The sequence below is a fragment of the Neopelma chrysocephalum genome, unplaced genomic scaffold, assembly GCF_003984885.1.
Source record: "Neopelma chrysocephalum unplaced genomic scaffold, ASM398488v2 Primary Assembly neopelma1_44, whole genome shotgun sequence".
NCBI lineage: Eukaryota > Metazoa > Chordata > Aves > Passeriformes > Pipridae > Neopelma > Neopelma chrysocephalum.
In genome coordinates, this window is record NW_020897703.1 from 3018617 (window position 1) to 3039293 (window position 20677).

Sequence of the window (20677 nt, forward strand, 5' to 3'; positions counted from 1 at the left end):
AGACCAATATACACTTATGTTCAAATTAGCCACACCTTGAAAGTAATTTTTTGGAAGGCAAAGCATAAAGTATAGGAAGTACTTAGAATTACATGATGAAGTAAGTATATGTCAGCAAATAAAATCATTAATTTGAACTGTTCTGCAGTTATAGAAATAACATCCACCTCAACAGCCATCAGTTTCGTAGTCATTGGTCTTGCAGGTGGAATCCTGTGCCCATAGACAGAAGGGCTCTGTGCTGGGGCAGGACACTTACCCAAATACATCTTTAGCAAAACCTGCAGAGATGATTCTGACATTATACTCAGTTATGAGTACAAGAAAAACCTCATGCTACCATCTGACTGTATTTGATGTTAGACAGTGATTAACTAGGTTGCCATATTGTATTAAGAATTAATAAGCCATCTTTTCTACTTCTGCAATATCTTTAATATAATCTTTCGGTGTTAGCACTGTATCGATTATTCATAATAATAACAACAACAAAATAATCTGGTAATTAGCCATCATTGTACAATTACTTAGCTTTCAATCCTCATAAATTCTGGCCTTAGCTTTCGATGAGTAGTTTAGCCATCAGACTCAATCAGGTACCTTCTTATAACCAATGCTATATGATTTCACTAACATAGTAAACATCAACTATTGTTTCAACCAGGTAAACCTGTTCCCATAGGAAGCTCTGTCCATCTTCAGGCTATTTGCTTAAAACGTAGCAAGCATTAATAAGCAATTTAAAAATTAAGAAAAAAAACCCCACACCAAACCTGAAAATTTAAGTTTGCTCTGAAATTTCTTGTATAAAGGCTCTAATAAGAACTTTCATATTAATATTTTGTTAATTTTCGAACTTCTCTGTAGTGAAAGTTTAGGTAATACCACAGGAAGCATTCTCTCTGTTCAATTAATGACACCCATTGGCCTGAATCATATTACAGAGATGCTGCTGAGGAGACCTCTCCAATGTCCAAAATGGTTCATGGAATCTATTGGCACCAGTATATTTATGCACTGTGCACAGGGACAACACGCAAACTCCTCTGCCTCTGAAAGTTTTTCAAAGCCTTTGGCCACAGTGGTGCTCTTAGCCCTCAGTTTCAGCTCTGTGCAAGCACTGCTTTATCAGAGCTGCAAACATGGCTTACAGGTTTTTTTACAGAGCTCTTTTTTTTTATTTCCCAAAATCTTAAATACAGATCTACTCAGTACCTTAAATCGACGAACAAGAAAACACAAATATGACTGATAGCTTGCTGTTATCTAAAACTTCTCCACCCTGTTATTATGGCTAGCACTCCCAAATGGATGAAATGATCTGTTATCCTAACCCAGATAGTTGGCTAAAGTACAATTTTTCATGGAACAACCATGCTCAGTGGCCTAAATCGTGATACATCTAAATAATTAGGGAAATCAGGTCCCAATGTAAATGCCCTTTGAAAATTTTAAAAACAAGAAGTAGTGGATCAGAGAAGCCTGCTGGACAACAAGTTGAGCATGGATCAGTAGAACATGAAGCAGTGTGTCCTTGCAGCAAAGAAGGCCAAGTGACCCCTGAGCTGTTTTAGCAACAGCATTGTTGGGAGGTCCAGGGAATTGATTCTTTCCCTCATTTGGCACCTGTGAGACTGCACCTGGAGTACTGTGACCATTCCTCTGGACAAGAAGAACATTGAAATACTGGAGTGAGTTTAGCAAAGGGTCACCAAGATAGTCAGGGAGCTGGAGCACACCATATAAGAGGAAAGGCTGAAGGAGCAGGGCCTGTCCATACTAGAGAAGGCTCAGTACACATCTTAATACTGTCAGAGGATACACAGAAGATGGAGCCAAATTCTCCTTGGAGGTGCAATAGGACAAGAGGAAACAGATCACACTAAAGATCCTCCGAGCAGAGTCAGTGCATATAAGAAGAAATGGTCAAAAACTCATCCTGTTTGTTTGAGAAGACAACGTTGATTTGAATTTGGGAAGGGTTGTATATACCTAGATGTTACAGAAGAATTGCTCATGAGTCAATTCAATTTAAATCAAGGTTTTTATATAATATATAATGGCCTATCTTCGCGAACGAAGATTTGAGGAAAGGTCTTTTTACCTTTCCAGCCTGCGCAATGGATTTTTTAGGTGAGACACAGCCTGCGCTGAACTGAGCCCACCCTTTAATCCTAAGGTTCATCTGCCGGGGCCAAGCAAGCTTGGACAATGGCAGTGAGGTCCTCAGGACGTAGGTTTGTTTAGAGTGTCCTTCTCATAGATGGATGGCCACACAGGGCTAACGACCTCCATCAGGCCAGGAGACTGGGGACTCGAACCCGTGGTCGCAGCAGTGAAAGTCCTGCACGCTAACCACTAGGCCACCAGGGGTCTCGAATCAAGGTTAAATTATATAATAAACACAATCGGATCTCTAAGATGTTGCACATCAGGAGAGCAAACATTAATAAATTAAGGGAACTGATATGGACAATTAGCAACATCATAAGGCCCTGGTCATATGAAGCCTGGCATGTGAGTCAAATGTGACGTAGCAAGAATCCTTTCCTGGCATAATAGTGTCAGGAAAAAGAGAAAATATTTTCAAACAACTTAAAACAACTATGAGGAGGAAAAAATCTAACAAAGTCTGTATATTACTGATACTGCAAATACCAGTGCCAGTACACTGTATATTAGCTATATTCTTAAACTACCCTGCATGGGTTCGCACATAGAAAAAGTAAAACAATGGCAAGATCAATGGATTTTAAATTGTCTCTTAATGTAGTGTAATGATTTTTTTTTTTTCCGACCTCAGCTGTGGCTGAGGGAGGGCTCTTGCTTCACTGCAGAAGAGGTTGACTTAAGTTGCTTTTCAAGGTAAATTTCAAGTAAGTAGTCTTTTAAATCTATGGGCAGCTTACTAATTATGTCTTCAGTCCTATAAAACACATAATTGCCCATTACTGTATTCAGTAGAAATAGTCAAACGTTAATTATGCACGTGCTTCCAAGTGTTTTCAGGATGAGAGTCCATGCCAAAGTCAATTAAGTATAGGGCTCCAAAGTGGTTGGGAAATTACATAGGATAAACAAGGCAGAGGATGTTTCTTAAGTGAAGGTGCAATTCTGGGTGTCAGACATGGTCAGGAGCATTGTTGTGATGTATTTAACCTTGCGAACAAACAGAAGAGTCCTTGTAACATATAATTATGAAAGACAACTTTGTCACAATTAAACCTCTAACTAATGTCTATTTACACAATATTGACATCCATCTGGAGGAGCACAGGTTTTTCATTTGTGAATTCCTTTCTTCTGTAGTCTTTCTGTTTTGACCACATTCTTATTGCCAGCAATCAATTTCGTACCTCCCATTGCAAAACAAGTATTTTGTTTATGCTTTGTCAATAACAAGTTTCGAGACAGTGATTACTTTAGATGAAAAACTGCTCAGTGACTACTTGTTACATAGGGTCAAAATAAACTCCTTAAACATGGGCAACTATTTCAAGAGAGCTCTGTGAAACTACAACATCCAAATGGTAGATACAACATAGATCCTGTAAAGAGACCTGGGCTCTTCTGAGGTGTAACTGGGTGGCAAACAGGATACCCTCTGTCATCTCAGATGACAATAGATGTCTAAATTTAGAAAAACAGATCAAATTCTTACTCTCTGAAAACCTTACTGAGGCTGCTGGATCTTTAGGATGGCATGTGTTTATTAGTACGGCAGGTTTTGGGCTTTTTTTCAGAGTACTTTGCCAGTATTTCTATGTTGAGACTCAGCAGCACCTCTGCACTAGGTTTTACAGCGAGACTGGAAAAGAGCTGAGGTTCAGGAAGATTGAGAGCCACATTCAGTTTTCCCAAATCTACTTCAGTCTTTGTGTCCAGCATTTTCCACTGGAAAACCCTACAGCTGACCAACAGAAACACTATGACTTAGTTGCAATTTGTATGGCCTGAGTTTGACCTTACGCAGCTTTCTCCAACATGATCCCTTGGAGCCAACAGAACCCTTGGATGGAGTCTTAATGGGGAACTTGTCCTGACTGATTTTTAGACTGATTTTCAGTCCTGACTGAAAGAAGAAAATGAGGTCTCTACAATATATGAGCTTGTGCTGTTGCAATGACTAACAGGTTGTGGTTGTAACCAAAGAAGCTACTCACTAGGAAGGTGAGAATCATTCCAAATTGTCCAAGGGAACATGCCTGTCTTCACAATCATTATTCTTAGATAACTAAATACATGGATATGGGCTGTGGGAATCACTATTTGGAATAAAATAGTTCAGATCCTTAACATTTTGTATAGGTGCCTAGACTCGGTGATTTACAGGAAGACATCAAAAGAAGTATTTCATTAACTCATTCAAGACATGAGATTCATTCTTGTGATTTGTTTGGTACAGCCATTCAATCAGCAAAATTACATAATTATGCTCTGATCTGTCAAATCAACAAATGGAAGATTCTGTCAATTCAAGGTTTATTACTTTCTCTAAAATGCACAGGCCAAAGATAGTGGGACAAGAAGGCTGGGCATTTCCTTAAGTAGGGAAGGATGAGGGAAGAAAGAAAATTCAAAACTGTACCTGCCAGTGAGCACATGATCTGATCTCCAGTGGGGCTTGCAGGAAGTAGAAGGCAAATGGGAAGAAAGCAAGGGGAAAAAATAAAAATTAAAGCTTGGGCACACAGGAAGACAAGACTGAGAAAGAGACTGAATGCAGCGACTGACCAGCAGCCCGGGTGCCAGGCCCTTCTGGATTTTGATCTTACCCTCAGTGCTGACTCACCATGTGGCCGCCAACCAATGGCTCCACCTTTATGTTTCAGTTTCTCATAAGCAGGTTGGCATTTATCTATTAGCCTTACGGACTGTTGTAAAGATAATTAATGAAGGTTTGGAAAGTGCTTTGAAGATGAAAGGCCAAATTCACAGTAGGAGGGCATGGAACTGAGTTGCTCATTCATTTTCAGCAAAAACAGTCTATACTTACAGAAGGCACACAAAAAATTGCCATTTGCTATTGCCACCTACTCTCTTCTCTACCTATTTTCACCTATTATTACACTCTGTGTTTAACTAATGTTTGATTCAAGCAAATCATATGTGTACAACTATTTATCATCTAAAGTTAATCATGTGCCCAACTGATTGTCAGATTAGATTCCAAGACTAAATGGTGTATAGAGGACTGTCTATTATTGTGTATCTACAGAAACATCTGATAAACACTTTTTCAAGTACAAATAATAACAGCTGGCAAGTTATAAAAAAGTGACAAATACATTTAGCACTGGTCATCAGCTCACTGAAGTTGGGACCATTTTTTAGGGCCGTTTTTCTACCTTAGCATCAAAGTAAGTGTTGATGGTGGGTGTTTGTTACAATTTGTATTATTAAAATATGCTTATAAAAATCACCTCAAACTGACCTTCCCTAATGATTCCTCTGCTCTAGGCTGAAGTCTTTCAGGTCGGCGAAACAGTCTTAGCTGTTAGGCCATTAATGTTTTATGGGTGCCATAAACAAACTGTAATTTCTATCCAACTCAATATGTCTGTCTTTAATATGAGTCTATTTAAAGTTTTGTGTGTCAGGCTTTATAGATTCAACTATCTATGAAATCACAACAACTTGACCTGATTTGGTAATGTTGCGTCACAGAAGAAAGCTCAATTGAGAAAGCTCAGTAGCCATCCTGAAATAAAGTTTATTTGTAAACTATTCAAACAAATGATTTCATAAATAATTTTGAACTGTATTTTTAGTGTGTTGCCAATTAAGATTTGCTTTGTTTGGTCAGGCATTGCCACTGAATTATCATGATCTATTACAGCAATAGAAAAGATGGCTATTCAATGTGAATTAGTACATGAAATGTACAATGAAGTGATTGGTCCACTTCTGCTTCTACTGTACATAATAAGTGAGTAAACTGGATTTTCATTCTAAGGAGAACTAGAAAACTTGCTGAAAGATAAAAATATAATTAAATTCTGGAACAAAATTTGCTTTTAAGGCTTAATACATTTGTAGTTTAGGAAAATCCAGTGAAAAATAATTTATCATCTCTGCAAGATGTTCAAATGGGAACACAACCAAGCATACATATAGGTTTTGTAAAAAAAGACAGCAAGTTGTAATTATTTAACAAACAAAATAACAGCTAGTTTAAAAACAAACAGACTGTATCTCCAATTTCAAAACACCACATATAACATCACTTGAGAAGTTGTAAGAAGTGTCATTACATCCAAACATTCACATCTAAATATGAAAGAAAAACAACAATATTTTTGTGGCTTGAGTGGCTTAACTGAAAGTTGGATGGAACCACTGATAATTCACTGCTTTCTCCCTACTGATACCAAAATGAAATGATACAGCAGTTTGCTAACCAGTAATCTTGGATCCCTCCTGCCTGGGGCTCTCTGTCCCTGATGCAGGGGGCACCTACAATGCAGTCTCTCACACCAATCTACTTCTGGCAGCAGTGAGTTGAGCAGAAGCTACACAGCCTGGCTGGAAAATGGAGTACATGCTCAGGCAGCCCATGTTGAGCTTTATGCTGCCATACCTACCAGTAATGCTGAACATGCTATTAACTCCAGGGAAAACATACCAATAGTATGGCATGTTTTCCTTTATCAGCAGCTCAGTGGTTGTACAGTGAGAATCCACTGGTCAGACTCTATTTTTTATGTCTTTCTAATCAAGTGCGTATCTTATCTTAGTTTCACGTGCCATAAAAAAAAAGATATTTTCTAAAGTCTCCTAAAATTTGTGGATGAATAGTGTCCTGCACAGTAAATTCACAGCACTGTCATATGCAGTCATGTCTGGTTTTATATCCTCATCTACACAATGAGGATTATTTTATGAGTTACAATTAATTATAACTAACAGGTCACTAAGAGGTTAAATTCATGAAAGTCAGTCAGCTATTCTGAAAACCTGAAAATGGAGACAGCATTCAACAAATCATTTTATTAATTTCCCCACATGCATCCTGCATAAAGTTTGACTCTACAGGGAGGCCAGGGAGCAGGAGACAGGGAACAGTGATGTTATTGTGCCCAGGGTGGTATTAGAACAATGACCATTATAAGGTGATGATACTTTATCAACTGAATGGAACAATGGCAGAGGCCTAGCACCCAGTACTCTATTAGTTGTGACATTGTAAATCAGAGAGCTCACAAGAAGGAGGCCCGTTCTCTGGACTAATTGTGTTCGGCTATTTGTTGAGAATTGTTTTTGTAGGAAACGTGTGGTTCAGTTTACAGATCTAGTGTACTAAAAATTAGACAACCAAAAGGACTAAAACTCAGCTGAGCTCCTCTCCCAGTGGTACCAGTCAGGTTCCTTTGTGGCAGGATGCTGAGCACTTCTTAAAATCCAAGGTGAAAGCATGCAGTTTGCAGGATTCATGTGTCATGATTTCTTCTTTGTGTGGAGGAGTCACACTGTTAATATCTGAACCATATGTTTCCACACTGTCCACAGTGCTGGGTGCTCTTCAGGAAACAAAGCAGTTGGACAGAGCTAAGTATTGGGTAATTCAAACACTAGTTTTATATTTATTTATTCATTTGTTTGTTTATAAAAAACTGGCTAACAGCACTGGAGCTTGTCACACTGAAAACTACTGACCAGTTAATACCCAGTGTGTCTGACCATACCATAGTTCTCCCAAGGAAAGAAGATCCTTATGCAGTGAACAAAGAGGTGCTAAGTTCAGGCAGACATCACTTTCCCTTCATAGCCCTCTCCGTGCCTTCCCACTGTGCTTGCCATGTTCTTTCTGATATGCAACAGCTTTTTGGTGAGCAATCTGCACATGGATTGAGAGATAAAGTGAAGCTGTTAGAGCAGGGACTGTGCAGCAGTACAGCAAAGCACGTAGCTGCAGGAGCAAAGGCTTATCTGCTGAACAGAGGGGACAAGAGGGAAAACAGGATGTGTAAAAGTAAAATCTGAAATGCAAGATGCAATTCATTTATTTTAGGTGTTAGAAGAAAAAGGGAAATTAAAGAACTGGAGTAAAGTGGAGTAAAGTGGCTTGACTGGCCAGGTCAGAAAGTTTTTTCTATCACAGTGTGATAAAAGCATGAAAGATAGGAAAACAGATTAATTCATCACATATAGTAGTATTGTCAGCATGAAAGAAGTAAGGAAATTAACTTCAGTACCTGAACACGCACAAGAAAATAAGGCTTCCTGCAAATACAGTGAATATGGTGTATACTGTCCTTGTTCTCTCCTCTCTGCAGTATTACTTCACACACGTTCAACAGAAGTTCTGTTGCAGCCTTGGGGACAACTGCTAAGTACAGTTTTTGTATTGGAGTCTGTGGCAGAGCAGTGAATATAGGAAATGGGGTTTAGGTAGCATTCCCCACAGATACAGGTCATCTAACAGAGGTAGATGTGAGCAGGCTCACTGGAAAGAAGGGACACTGATTAAAGGAAGAGGTTGCAGGTGAACATCAGGCCACATTGTGGCAGGTTTTATGGGCCTTGTGAGTTGTTAGACACCTTCAATTTTTTTTTGATCTCAAAGATTTGAATACTAGGACAATTCATGTTGGAAAAGAGGTCAGAAGGTCTCTTGTCTAATATCCTGCTCCAAGCAAGGTCAGCAATGAGATCAGGTTACTCAAAGGTTTATCCAGTTAGGTCTTGAAAACCTCCAAGGCTGGAGACTGCAAAACCTCCCTGGACAACCTGCTCCACCGCTCCACTGTTCTCATCTGCATCTTCTTCAATCTCATCTGAGACATTAATTAATGCTTCCAGTTCCCAGATATTTCCTCTATCTGATCCTGCTTCATCCTCATTGATAGTGGCACTTTGGAATTGCTGCGGCATTATAAAACCCAAGGAAGGTGATGCTGTGCTATAAACTTAACCCCCCTCCTCTGTTCAGGGGATTGTAAAGCATTAGCTGATGGCACTGTCATGTTATGAACAGTCCCACAGTTGGTATATTTAAATTCTGTAGGCTAAAACGCAGAAGTGTAGTGATTTTAGAAGCATCCACCTGACTTCAGGACAATCTGAAAACATTCTCGCTGTCATCAGAACAAGGATTTCAGTCCCCAGGGATGTTTTATGAAGGACAAGAAGCAGCTGTACAAGCATTCCTGCCAAAATAACCAACAAAACAGTAACTGACAGTAACTGGAGTAACTGGCTGCATATTTTGCACCCTGAGAACTGCAGGGAGCCAAAGTAAGAGCAACAGCAATGGAAGAAGTAGTTAAGTAGTTAGGGAGATAGAAAAGGACAGCAAGATACTCCATGATATGGATTTTTATTCATTTTGAGGTATGCCAATGAGCCTTCTGAGGCAGAGGTCAGGCTGCCCAGCACCTCAGCAAATTAAAAATCAGCAACGTCATTTGGGTCCCAAACAATGCAATGATAAATGTTCTTCCCACACCTATGCACAGAGGTGTGGCACTCTGGTCTGTCATCAAATCTCTATTTGCAGGAAAACAGCTTGCTAGATAAAGCTACTGCCTAGTAAGAGCCTTTCATAATGTACACTCTAAACCTGGCTGAGTAACCCAGGAAAGTTCCTCCAATTAATAATCCTTCCTGTCCGAAGCTGGCGTTTTTTAGATAATTCTGTGGACACTGCAGTGTGCTCAAGGGCAGAATATTGGCCTGATTACACCACACTCCCTCCTCAGACACAATGCAGAATTTTCAGTCAGGATGTTGCAGCTGTTCCACTGCTGTGCACTGCGGTGTTATGCAATAATTTAGGCCAGGAAATGGAGATTACTTCATACCTTTTGCAGAGTGGGTGAGGATTTATGAAAATTCTCAGAGGTAAAGTTTTATTTTACAATTAAACAATAGGCAAATAAAGACATGAAGCAACGGCACTAAAGTCAAGCAGGAAGCCTGCTTAATGACTTTCAAATATGAAGAACTAAAAGTACAGTCTAACATAAAATGATAATAGCACATGGAACAAATAAAAATATCCTCAGCCCGTTCATCTCAAGTGCTGAGTTTACCAGAAATATTTTGCCTGCTATTGGATCATAGAGAAGATGCTCCACAGGCAGTAAGAACTACTCGATCCAAACACACAGAACACTCTGTTTGATGAGAAGCAAACTATAAAGAATTAAATTGTGAAATGCTGCTAAATCATTTTCTTATGGATGAGGTCATTTGCAAACAAATGCCATCTATTCTGCTAATCAGAAATTGACAGATATTTAAAAAACAAACCTTGCAAAAAGACCTGTTTACATCTATGCTACAGTCTTACTTTTAAAGATTAACTAGTTAGAAAATCGTTAAAAATTAATTGTATTAATACCTAAGGAGATTTCCTTTTAGTTGTATCTCTCAGCCAAAACTGTAGCAAATGCTTCAGCAGAAAAAAAACCAAACAAAAATGTTCTAATGCTAAAATAAAAATGCAGAGAACTTCAGGGAATTCAGTTATCTTTAATTAATCGTGCTAATTAGCACAGTGGAAGCCTCAAAACTGAAGATGATAACCAAAGCTTAGCCTTGCCAATTGCCTATCTTCTGATACAAGACAAGTCTGATTGCACTGGTATTTGTGAAATTGTTTTAATACTTAGCAGCTAGCACAAGATACTGTGCCATTGTGTTGTTGCTGTTGATTTCTTAAAATGAACATTTGATCCTGCAGCATTTGATCCATTGCATTTATCTAAATGCCTGACATTTTGGCCTTGCTCTACAGCAGCCAGTACTACAGAGCAGATTTCAGTAGATGGGCAACTCACTGTTGCTTTTGTACACACCAGTACAGAAGGAGACTGAGGGGCTTGAATCAATTCCTTTCTGACACCTAATGAAGCATGGAATTTTGTTCTCCTTTTTCTACTGTGCCCTATGACAAAAAATATCATTAGTGCTCAGAAAATTAGTCTATTAAAAAAAAATCAGCGTTTTGAAACTAGGAATTTCTGTGGCATTGCATTTCACCCACTGTGTCCAATACAAATATTTTCAGTTCTAAATATATTACAACCCCACCACCCATCAGTTCTTTTTCTCTTATAAAATTAAATTTAAAAGAGGCAACAACCCCTACTATTTGGATGTCTCGTTCAACCATTTTTCCAGGTCTGATACAGTTGTAAATAAATTTTCCCACACATCCAACATACACTACCAGTGAAGTGTTAGATCAGACAGATAATTACTGTCAACACTGTTAGCAATCATCTTGCCAATCATGTAGCAAGTATTTCCTCATTTATGTTCTGCATAGGGCTAGCAATGTCAGCAGAGTAGATGGTGTAACCTGTCATTAGAAGCTCTGCTGGGAAGAGGCTGAATACTACAAACCTTCTCTTCCCCCACTCCCTCAAATCACTTCCCTATCTGCATGTTAGAACACAAAACTCTTATCACCAGTAATCAGCTTTGTCCTCAGCATCAGAATATGAGACACTCACAACTTTGCAGTGGCTAAAAACTGAATTGTCCAGTACCTGGAGTCAAATCTTCAGCTTTCTTCATCAGCTGTGTGCACCATGCAGCCTTGTCAAACAAAAAAACCTTCAGTTTTGAAAATCTAAAAGCAGATTGAATAACACCAAGTATATTATCAAGATAATGTATTGAGGTATACACTGAACACCAAACATGTTTACCAATGTAAATAGTAAGACATTCTGCATGGTTTTGGAATGGAGTAGTGCCTGAAAGAAAATAGGAAACTGCGGTGATCCCAGATGCATGTTTAGGATGGATTCACTACATGTTGTATGGAAACTGCCCCCTTTGCTGTGCTGTTCATATGAGTGTTCTAATTCACCTGAGTTTGCGTTTTAATGACTTCTGCAAACTTGAAAAAACATTAGTTGAGGTATCCACGATGATTTAAAAATCCTTTTCAAAACAGAATCTGGCATCCTCAGAGGTCATCAAGCTTAAGAGAAAATTGTGTATCAGTAGGCAACACAGATCAGAAGTGGAGTAAGAGCAGCATCTTTTAAGCTAAAACTATTTATAATTCCTCCTGTTCTCCTGAAGTGTTTTTTTTTAATTGTTTGTTTTTATGGGTTTTTTTTTAAGTGCTTTTTATCACCTAATTTCCTTATTTGTCTTTATTTGACAGATACATACTTAAGAAACATGGAATTCTACAATATAAAGAAATGCTATCAACAATAAATAGAATATCTAGGATTATTATCTAATACAGTATGCTTATGTGCATAAATATAAATTTGTATTTCAGTACTCACACACAAACTTGCACACACCTAAATTTATACAAATGAGACATTAAGTTCCATTAGAGCTAATGAAAATCCTCCAGCAGCAAGACTTTCAGGACTGTGCTGCTTATGTTCCCTACAAGAAGAATGCAGTCACCCAAAAAGTTCTTCACCAGCTCCTCTTGCTTTGCAATCAACAGTCATTAGATTCAAGTTATCTACAAGAGGAAGGCAGCAGAATTTGGCTTTGTGGACTACTGTTCATTTAAACAAGAAAGATGCAGATCGCATGTCCAGGTTCTTATATAATAAGATAATGATGACTTGAATTACAGTTCAAAACACCAACTACAATAACAAACAAAAAATAAATCCTTCTTACAATCCTTACTCAGAACGAGAAATGCTTTTCATTTCCCAATGTCATGTATGAACAAAATTTTCCAATTTTTCAGGCATTCAAATATATATTTTATTCTCCAAGGTGTTAGCTGTTAACTCTTTCATTAAAAAAAATAAAGCTAGAGCACTAAAGGAGGAATCATACAGTCTGCAGGAGTCTAGTCTAGTGCATTACTGAAAATGAGCCTGGCAATGTCTCCTGGCAACACTTAATAAACACAGTAAACAAGCAAGTTACATGCACAGTAACTGAATGCTACAGCTTTCATTTCTTAGCCAAAGATATTTTCAATAGTTCTGTTGAGGAACTGTTGAGGAACTGTTGCACCCATTTCAGTAGCAGACAATCCATGTTAGTGGACTTATTTAATAGAGGATTAAACGTCAACTGAATACGTCAGATAAAAAGTAAAATGAAAAACAAGAAAGACAATAATTGCCTTCCTCTGATTTTTAACTCCTCCTAGTTAATACAATTTTTAATCAGATATCCTAATGTAATTTCTGCAGTAGCTGTATAACCAATAGAGTAAATCTGATAGCTGCAATAGAGTAAATCTGATAGGCCTTTTCAGCAGGTATTGGCCAAACCTGTCTGCTCTGCTTTAATTGTGCTGGTTACTGTATAAATTCTATAACAGTGTGACAGATTTATCACTTAAACTCTGCTCACCAATAAGCTAAACACAACTTCTGACACTACTGCTCAGGGGCTTGAATGTGGGGGTTTTTTCCTACAGAGTGGTCAAGAACCCCTGCAGTCAAATCTTCACCATTCTCTGTGTCTAAGGGTTGTTTTAAATTTTGAATTGTCTTTTGAGCTCTGAACACTGTTCATAAGAGGATTTTGATCATTCATTATCTCCTTGATAATAATTTTTCAGCATTTCATTGAGGATGGAAACCAGCAGAGAAGGCTAAGAAGATACAAAGGAAATGAAAAACCATTGCTTGTTTTCCCTTTTTTAGAGAGAACTTTCATCCTTTTGGACTGGAATAATTCTAGAAATGTATGTTCCTTCATTATAATTCATTGTCATGCCTGTATTTTTGTTCTGCTCTGGAGGGAATCAAATATGGTCACATCTTGCTCATGTTGCTTGCAATTTTACCAAGACTGGCTCCATAGTTTAGTTTCATATGCTACTACTGGCCACTCTACATTTTCCTCCTTTATGCGATGTTCACTGATGCTGACAGAACTGTCACTTCACCCTATTGTGACTGCAAGGAAAATTTGGCAAAGGTTGTTTATTCTAAATTCAGTATTCTTATTTCTGACTTCTGCTGTTAATCAAGGTCACTACTTCTGCATTTAGGTCTGTCAAGTTACCCTGATACTGTCATATTCTTTGTAAAAAGGTTTTAAAATTTTGCTTTAACAGTATTAACTGAACCTACATTGTGTGTAGGCTGAGACATTAACTTACAGGCATCTGATGTTAGTTTTGGGTTGTTTTGTTTTCCAGACAGCTACTATAGTGTCCTGATTTCAGAAGTGCTGAATACCAGTACCTTTCTTTAGAGAAATGTCAGAATATTTACAAAAAGGATGTTACTAGAATGTTCAATGTCACAAAATTGTATGATTTATCTGTCACATATGATAATGTATGTCACTGGCAGAAAGACCTTTATTCTATTACCTAAGCTACTGGTAAATTCAGAGCCATGGGCAATGTTTTGATAGATATTCAACAATTAAAATACATGCCAGGACTTATGCAATGATACCTCTCTCTCCCTTGTGGTTATTCTTGCTGCAAATGATGAATTAACATCTTAAAAAATCAGCACTGTGAATACTAGGAATGTAGACAGATTAATGCATTTTCAGTAACTGTATGAGATACAGATAAGACAAACATTCAAAGCCTATCAACAATTACATTGTTGCTTTCTATGTTTCTAGTGGTTCTGCCTTGAGAAGGAAACCTTCTGAGGGCATAAAACATGAGATTCTTACACCTCACAGTAGTTATAGCCCACTCTTTTGTACTACCATACATTCTTCTTCCTTAATTCCAACAGCTGTAATTACTCCAAAAAGTGTGTTAAATGTAGGAAAGAGTATAGGATCAGTGATGGTGTTCACAGGAGGATAGCTGGGGAGAGCAATTAAATCCCAGTCATGTTTAGACTTCAAATATGATGACAATCATAGTAAAAACTTAAGGCACAGGAACTTGTAACCAGCGAATTTTGCCTTTCCTCGGGTTTTATGTCAACATGGCAAACAGAAATGTTTTTGTTCTGTGATGACCCAAAATAAATGTTTTATGAAATCTTTTCTGTGAGCTTTTCTGTCAGAGCTCATCCAGATTTCCTCTCTGTATTCATCTATCTCAGTCAGGCATTTTGAGTTCTGTGGACCCTTAAAGCACTAAGTATCATATTCACCATAAAAGGATGGTGAACAAGTATAACCCTCAAGACTGAAAGTTCTAGTAACTATTCAATTATCTGGGTGTCAGGTTGTTTTGCCACGTGTGCAGGATGATTTGTACCAAAGCTTCAAGCAGAGATAAAAAAAGAAGAAAAACAAAAAGCTAGAGAGGAATAATCACAATGGGTAATGGGGTAAATGGGAAGCCCTCACAGTAGCCGAAGAAAGAAACAATGAAGTTTAAAAATAAGTGAAGCCCAACAAGCCATTTGATAGCATGGCCTCTGGCACATTAGAATTTGAAAACCCAAGAGTTGCCTTTTAAATAACTCTCCTCTCCAAACACGGAAAAACAATCTCTATCCTTGGTGTCCAAGGTGCCATATTTACTCACTAGCAAGAGCCAAGTCCAAATGTATATGACAATGAGAACAAATGCACAAAAAGCACATGAGAGCAGCACATTTAATAAAACAATCCAGGCAAGGTCCTAATCCAGCTAGGTGTCTCAGAATGAACAGCCTTACCTTCACTCTTGCCTTAGAGAGCCTTGCAAATCTATTATGCATTTCCCCTTTCTCCAGCCTACTCACACATGTTCTGGTCTGCTCAAGCTCACACTTTAGGCAGGTCCATTTGGTGTCTGTGGATCATGCTTTATGGGACTGTAACTGTCTCAGTTGAAATGACTAAGTCCCTGATTCCAGGAGACCCATACTTTAATAACACAACAGGCTGCTACTTCTGTACCTTCAGCCCATCCTGCCCTGGCCTGCCTCCTCCTTCAAAGCAACCTAACCTCTGTGCTTTATCTTCAAGAAAATATCAGTTGTACACAGTATTAAACACAATACTTACTGTCAGGGAGGCACTCCCAACAGGAAAGAGAAGCAAGCACATAATTATCTCTAGTCTTCTCCAGGCTTCCTAGCTCAGCTTCCAAAAAGAAGACTTTCTGGGCAGGCTGATCTTCACTCAGAGTGTTTTTGGTGCCATTCTCTTTTCCTTTTCTCCCTAGCACCGATTTGATTTGTATCAAGATGCCCAATCCAAAGTAATGCAAAGGAGGCATCAGTCCATCCAGTGTCTCTGAGCAGTTCTAAGCCTCTCATACTCTCGCTCTTTGGTGGCATCAACAGAAGAGCTTTCAGCATCCAGGCACCAGGTTTCCATCTTCATACTGCAAACAAAATGTTCATTGTTGTAAGACAGAACACTTGATTTTTTTAAGATCTCTGAACATTCACTGCCCAAAATATGTATCTAGAAATCTGATCCCATATTTGAACTAGACTGTTACTACAGTAAATGTGTGCATGGGTTCAAAAGCCTGTGAGGGACTGCCCTGCCAGGTTATAAAGTCTCTATAGCAAAAGGGAGTTCATAAACAAGAGATAAACCCCCAAATCTTTTAGTTCTACCCTTCTAAGTGAAACTACCACTGACGTGAACTTAACGCTCTTTTACATTCTAACAAAGTGCACAAGTTGTTCTGCACTAAGGGAGGAAAAATTATGAAAATTAAAGGTCAAACTCTTCTCATCTACTGCAACGTAAGACCTGGAGAAAGGCTCCTGTATTCATTAGAGTTACTTCGGATTTACACTGAAGAACACAGAGTGGACTTGGAAAAGTCTGTTTTTAAATCCTTTTGTCATCATCAGATGAAAGACTGATGGGAGCATTTTACAGACAAGCTGCTTGGTTCAGCACTTTTAGAAGCTTTAAGGAATGCAATCAGATGGTAAAAACTTATGAGAGACTGATGATAGTTCTCAGTTATTTTGACAACAGCCTTAAGATCGTCCAGGTGAAAGTGATGAAATTCTGCTTTAAATTAGAAAATTAAGAATTTTATGCGTGTGACCTATGCAGAAGTTTTGTGCGAAGGAGTTCTCAGATTGTTGTAATAGTGTATCAGAACTAAATGCCGAAAAAAATGATTGTACTTCAAGCTCCTAAAAGTGCTCAGACTTCTTGTTTTACTTGCAGTGACAGGACTTTTAAAGTAGAATGATTATAGGGTTTGCAAGGTTTCTTGTGCAATTGAAAATTAGATACTTAACCTAAGAAAACAAACCACAACTTTACCCAGATTCCAGTACACAGATACAAATCCCTGGCTGCGTAAATTAACCTAACCCCCTCCAAATCCTCATGTCTCAGACAAATTAGCAGAAGGATTACCATAAAGTAAACCCAACTAATTTCAATAATTCGAGTTTTCTTAGACCAGTATGACTTAGCAAATTATTAAAATATAGGTTCAGCTGAGAAATTAACAGAGATTGATGTTACATCTCAGAATCTACTCACATGGATTCTGATGTAACAACGTCTGGATACAAAACAACCCAGGATCAGAACTGAAAACGTTCCAAAACAGGCAAAAACCTAAACAAATTCAAATAACCTTTAACTGTGCTCTCCCCTTCCAGAGACCTCATCCACCTGTGTTATATCCCTGGCTCCATCGTTTCTCAGACTGTCTCTGAGCAGCCAGCACAGTTCCGGCTTGCTCTCTTGTGGCCAATGTTAGAGCTACAATTGTCCTGTTCCGTTCCAGGGACCCCTGTAAGTGGTTCTTCTAAATTTGGCAGGTTTCCTCAGATTACAGTCACTTACAGCCGAGCCCAGCGAATGATCAGATTTGAACACACAACCAGGTTATGGTTGTTTAACATGTTAGCGAGCATGAGCTGAGGTACAGAACCGAGTACACGCGGATTTCTAGACCGCAGCAAGGAATGGGAACCTGGCACTGCTAAGCCTCAAAGGCAACATCAGTCCTACCCTGTAGCTCTCACATCTGTGAAGTCATCTGACACAAATGTATGGACCACATCCTGAAAAGAGATCTTCAAGACTCGTGGTGTTTTCAGAAGGATGGCCTCACATTTTCAGTGTGCTTTTAACAGCCGCCTTTCAGAGCTTGGGCTTGGTCATTTGAGGATACTGTTTTGGCCGTGTGTTTGCTAACAGGTGACAGCATCTTCAAATACTTACTGTTTTGTAACTGTTTACACTGGTTGTTGGGTAATTTGTGCTATTTTATGTATTTTTAAAGATGCCAGATGCTGAAAAGGTGAGGCCTTTAAAAGACTGAAATATTCCTTGATCTTTTATTAACATTGCATCAGGCATCATTAATCTCAAAAAAAGTAGTTTTATGGTAGTAAAAAGAAAAATAGTTCAGAACACCAGAGCTGGCACAAGAGCAAAAACACAAGCAGATTGACCAGAGATATATCCAGTATGACTGTAATTTCAGGACTGATCTTGCTGCAGAATCCATTCATTTTAAAAAGGACTTATCAAAAGCCCATTCCATATCAGTAGAAGAATCACCAATTTGTGGTAAGACCAGAAGTTGAAAACATTCCACATTTGCTATTATGCCTCAAGACCATTATCACCACTCTTCTGAAGAAACCAATAAAACCGAGTGATGGATTTTTGATTAATAAACATTAACTGCATTTATTACTGAACATAAGAAGGATAATCATTACAGACATTATACTTTGACTACTGGGTTACTTGCTCATCAACCTTTGTAACATATCAACAACAAATAAAACACTCGGGCAGTAGAGGGTTGGGAGTTACACAGATTAAACAAGTTACTCAACAGAACAAGAGTTACAAACTACAAAGCACACTGAACAATATCACCAGAACTGTTTTGTATGACCCAGATATGTGTATTTCTTCTAGAATTTGAAGGACAAGCCTCAGAACCACTCCAGCCCCGGGGCAACAATTTCCCAGCAGCTTCAGTTCTTCTGCTTTTTGGGAGTGCCAGAATCACACAAGCACTGGTGCATTGCAGAGAAAAAAGGATCAGCTCCCTGACCTGTCCCACCACACAGTCTCGTACACAGCCATGGTCATGCAAGGCTGGAGGCACAAGTGTGTGGTTGCAGGTGGAGAGAAGAGCAAGACTGACCTTTTCTGAAGATGTAACTGCAGTTTCTCTTTCTGTTAAAGTCAAATAAGCAAATAACACAGCATTTGCAAGTTACTGTATTGTCAAATATTCTTATAGCCAAATTGTCTTTTTTCATGCTTCTACTAGGAGCCAAAATCTTTATTCTCCCTAAGCTGCTGTCAAAAATTTCAATCAACATCACAGACATTCCAACCAAGCTCATGGATACCACCAAAACAAGGTATAATCTTGCCACAAGCACTAAGAATTATCAAAATATATAATACGTATGCTTATGTGAGCCACAAAGCACCAAAAGTCAACACTCCTGCATCACTTATGAAAGTAGCAAATATTTTCAAATAATTCATCAAGATTTGAACTATATTTGCACTGCAGTTTTGGCACAAGGACTTGGGACAGATATCTCATAAAATCCTACAACTGAGCTATCGGTAGCAGTCTGTAAGTTTGGAATGACTCTTGAGTGTTTAGAATAATTATACAACAATGTTTAAAAAGAAGGGATAAAAATGAGACAAAAACCCCAACTGGAATGTTCCTGCATTAGCTACCTTGACAAAGTCTTACCCAAAACTCCCCAGTGATATCCCCTGGTACTCATTAACAAATCTATAATCTATTTTGTGTGAAAATTAGCAGACTTCTGATTTCCTGAGATATGCATTCATTCACCAATTGACTTAGTGATTAGAACATGTAATTCTTTTCGTAAGTAAGTCAATTTCTTAACCTAATTTTTTACTCTTCATTGGTGCTATGGGAAGATATTTTCTGGTCACAGTAATTGGCTCCTGATACCATTCCCCAACCTAAATTTATTTAGGATAGTGAATCATGATAATAGTATTTCTCCTGCTATTGTTGCCCTGTCACTTAAACTTGTCCCATGATGTGTTTATAAAGACAGGAAGAGAGATGCATCACTGTGATATATCTACAGTAGAGTGGAAGAGACAGAGAAATGTTAAGACCATCCTAGGTGAATGGCCTGAAACATCCACCTTATACAATAATAAAATCATGTGTCTGGTTTGGGTTGGAAGGGAGCTTAAAGATCATCTCGTTTCAACTCCCCTGCCATGGGCAGGGACACCTTCCACTAGACCAGGTTGCTCAGAACTTCATCCAGCCTGACCTTGGACACTTCCAGGGATGGGGCATCCACAGCTTCTCTGGGCAACCTGTGCCAGTGTCTCACCACCATCAAAGGGAAGATTTCCTCCTAATATCCACTCTAAATCTGCCCTCTGTCAGTTTGAAGCCATTCCCTTTGTCCTGTCACTACACGCCCATGTAAAAAGTCCCTCTCCGTCTTCCTTCTGGAAACATATAATAATGATGAACATATAATAATGAAAGATATGATGCTGATATCTGTAAATAATATAATTCATATCTCCCCTGGAATACCTTTAAGCAAACCGCCTAAAGGTGTTTGAGAGGCGGGATCAGCCCGGGGTCACACCACAAGAGAGCCGTTCCTTTCCTTTTCCGGGTGTTCCCTCGCACTCCACAAGGGACGCAGTTTCCAAGCCTCATTCCAAACATCTTTGCCACATTCGGCCTGTCCCGATGCCCTCACGGACAGCGGTGTGACACGACTCCCGTAGATTTCTGTCCCGACAGGAGGGACCCCCGGTTGAGGGGGGGTGCGACGCCCCTCAGGGATCCCGCCAGAGGCGCGCGCCGCCGCGCGTGCTCGGG

General features: G+C 38.9%; 1 long non-coding RNA gene across 1 annotated transcript; it reads right to left on the bottom strand.

Annotated features, from left to right (window-relative positions):
• Positions 1-11612: 11612 nt before the first annotated feature.
• On the bottom strand, positions 11613-20633 carry LOC113965139. The gene is made up of 3 exons (XR_003533457.1): positions 20384-20633; positions 15877-16198; positions 11613-12448 (listed from the first exon to the last, which is right to left on the bottom strand). It is a non-coding gene; the product is annotated as an uncharacterized LOC113965139 (long non-coding RNA).
• Positions 20634-20677: the final 44 nt, after the last annotated feature.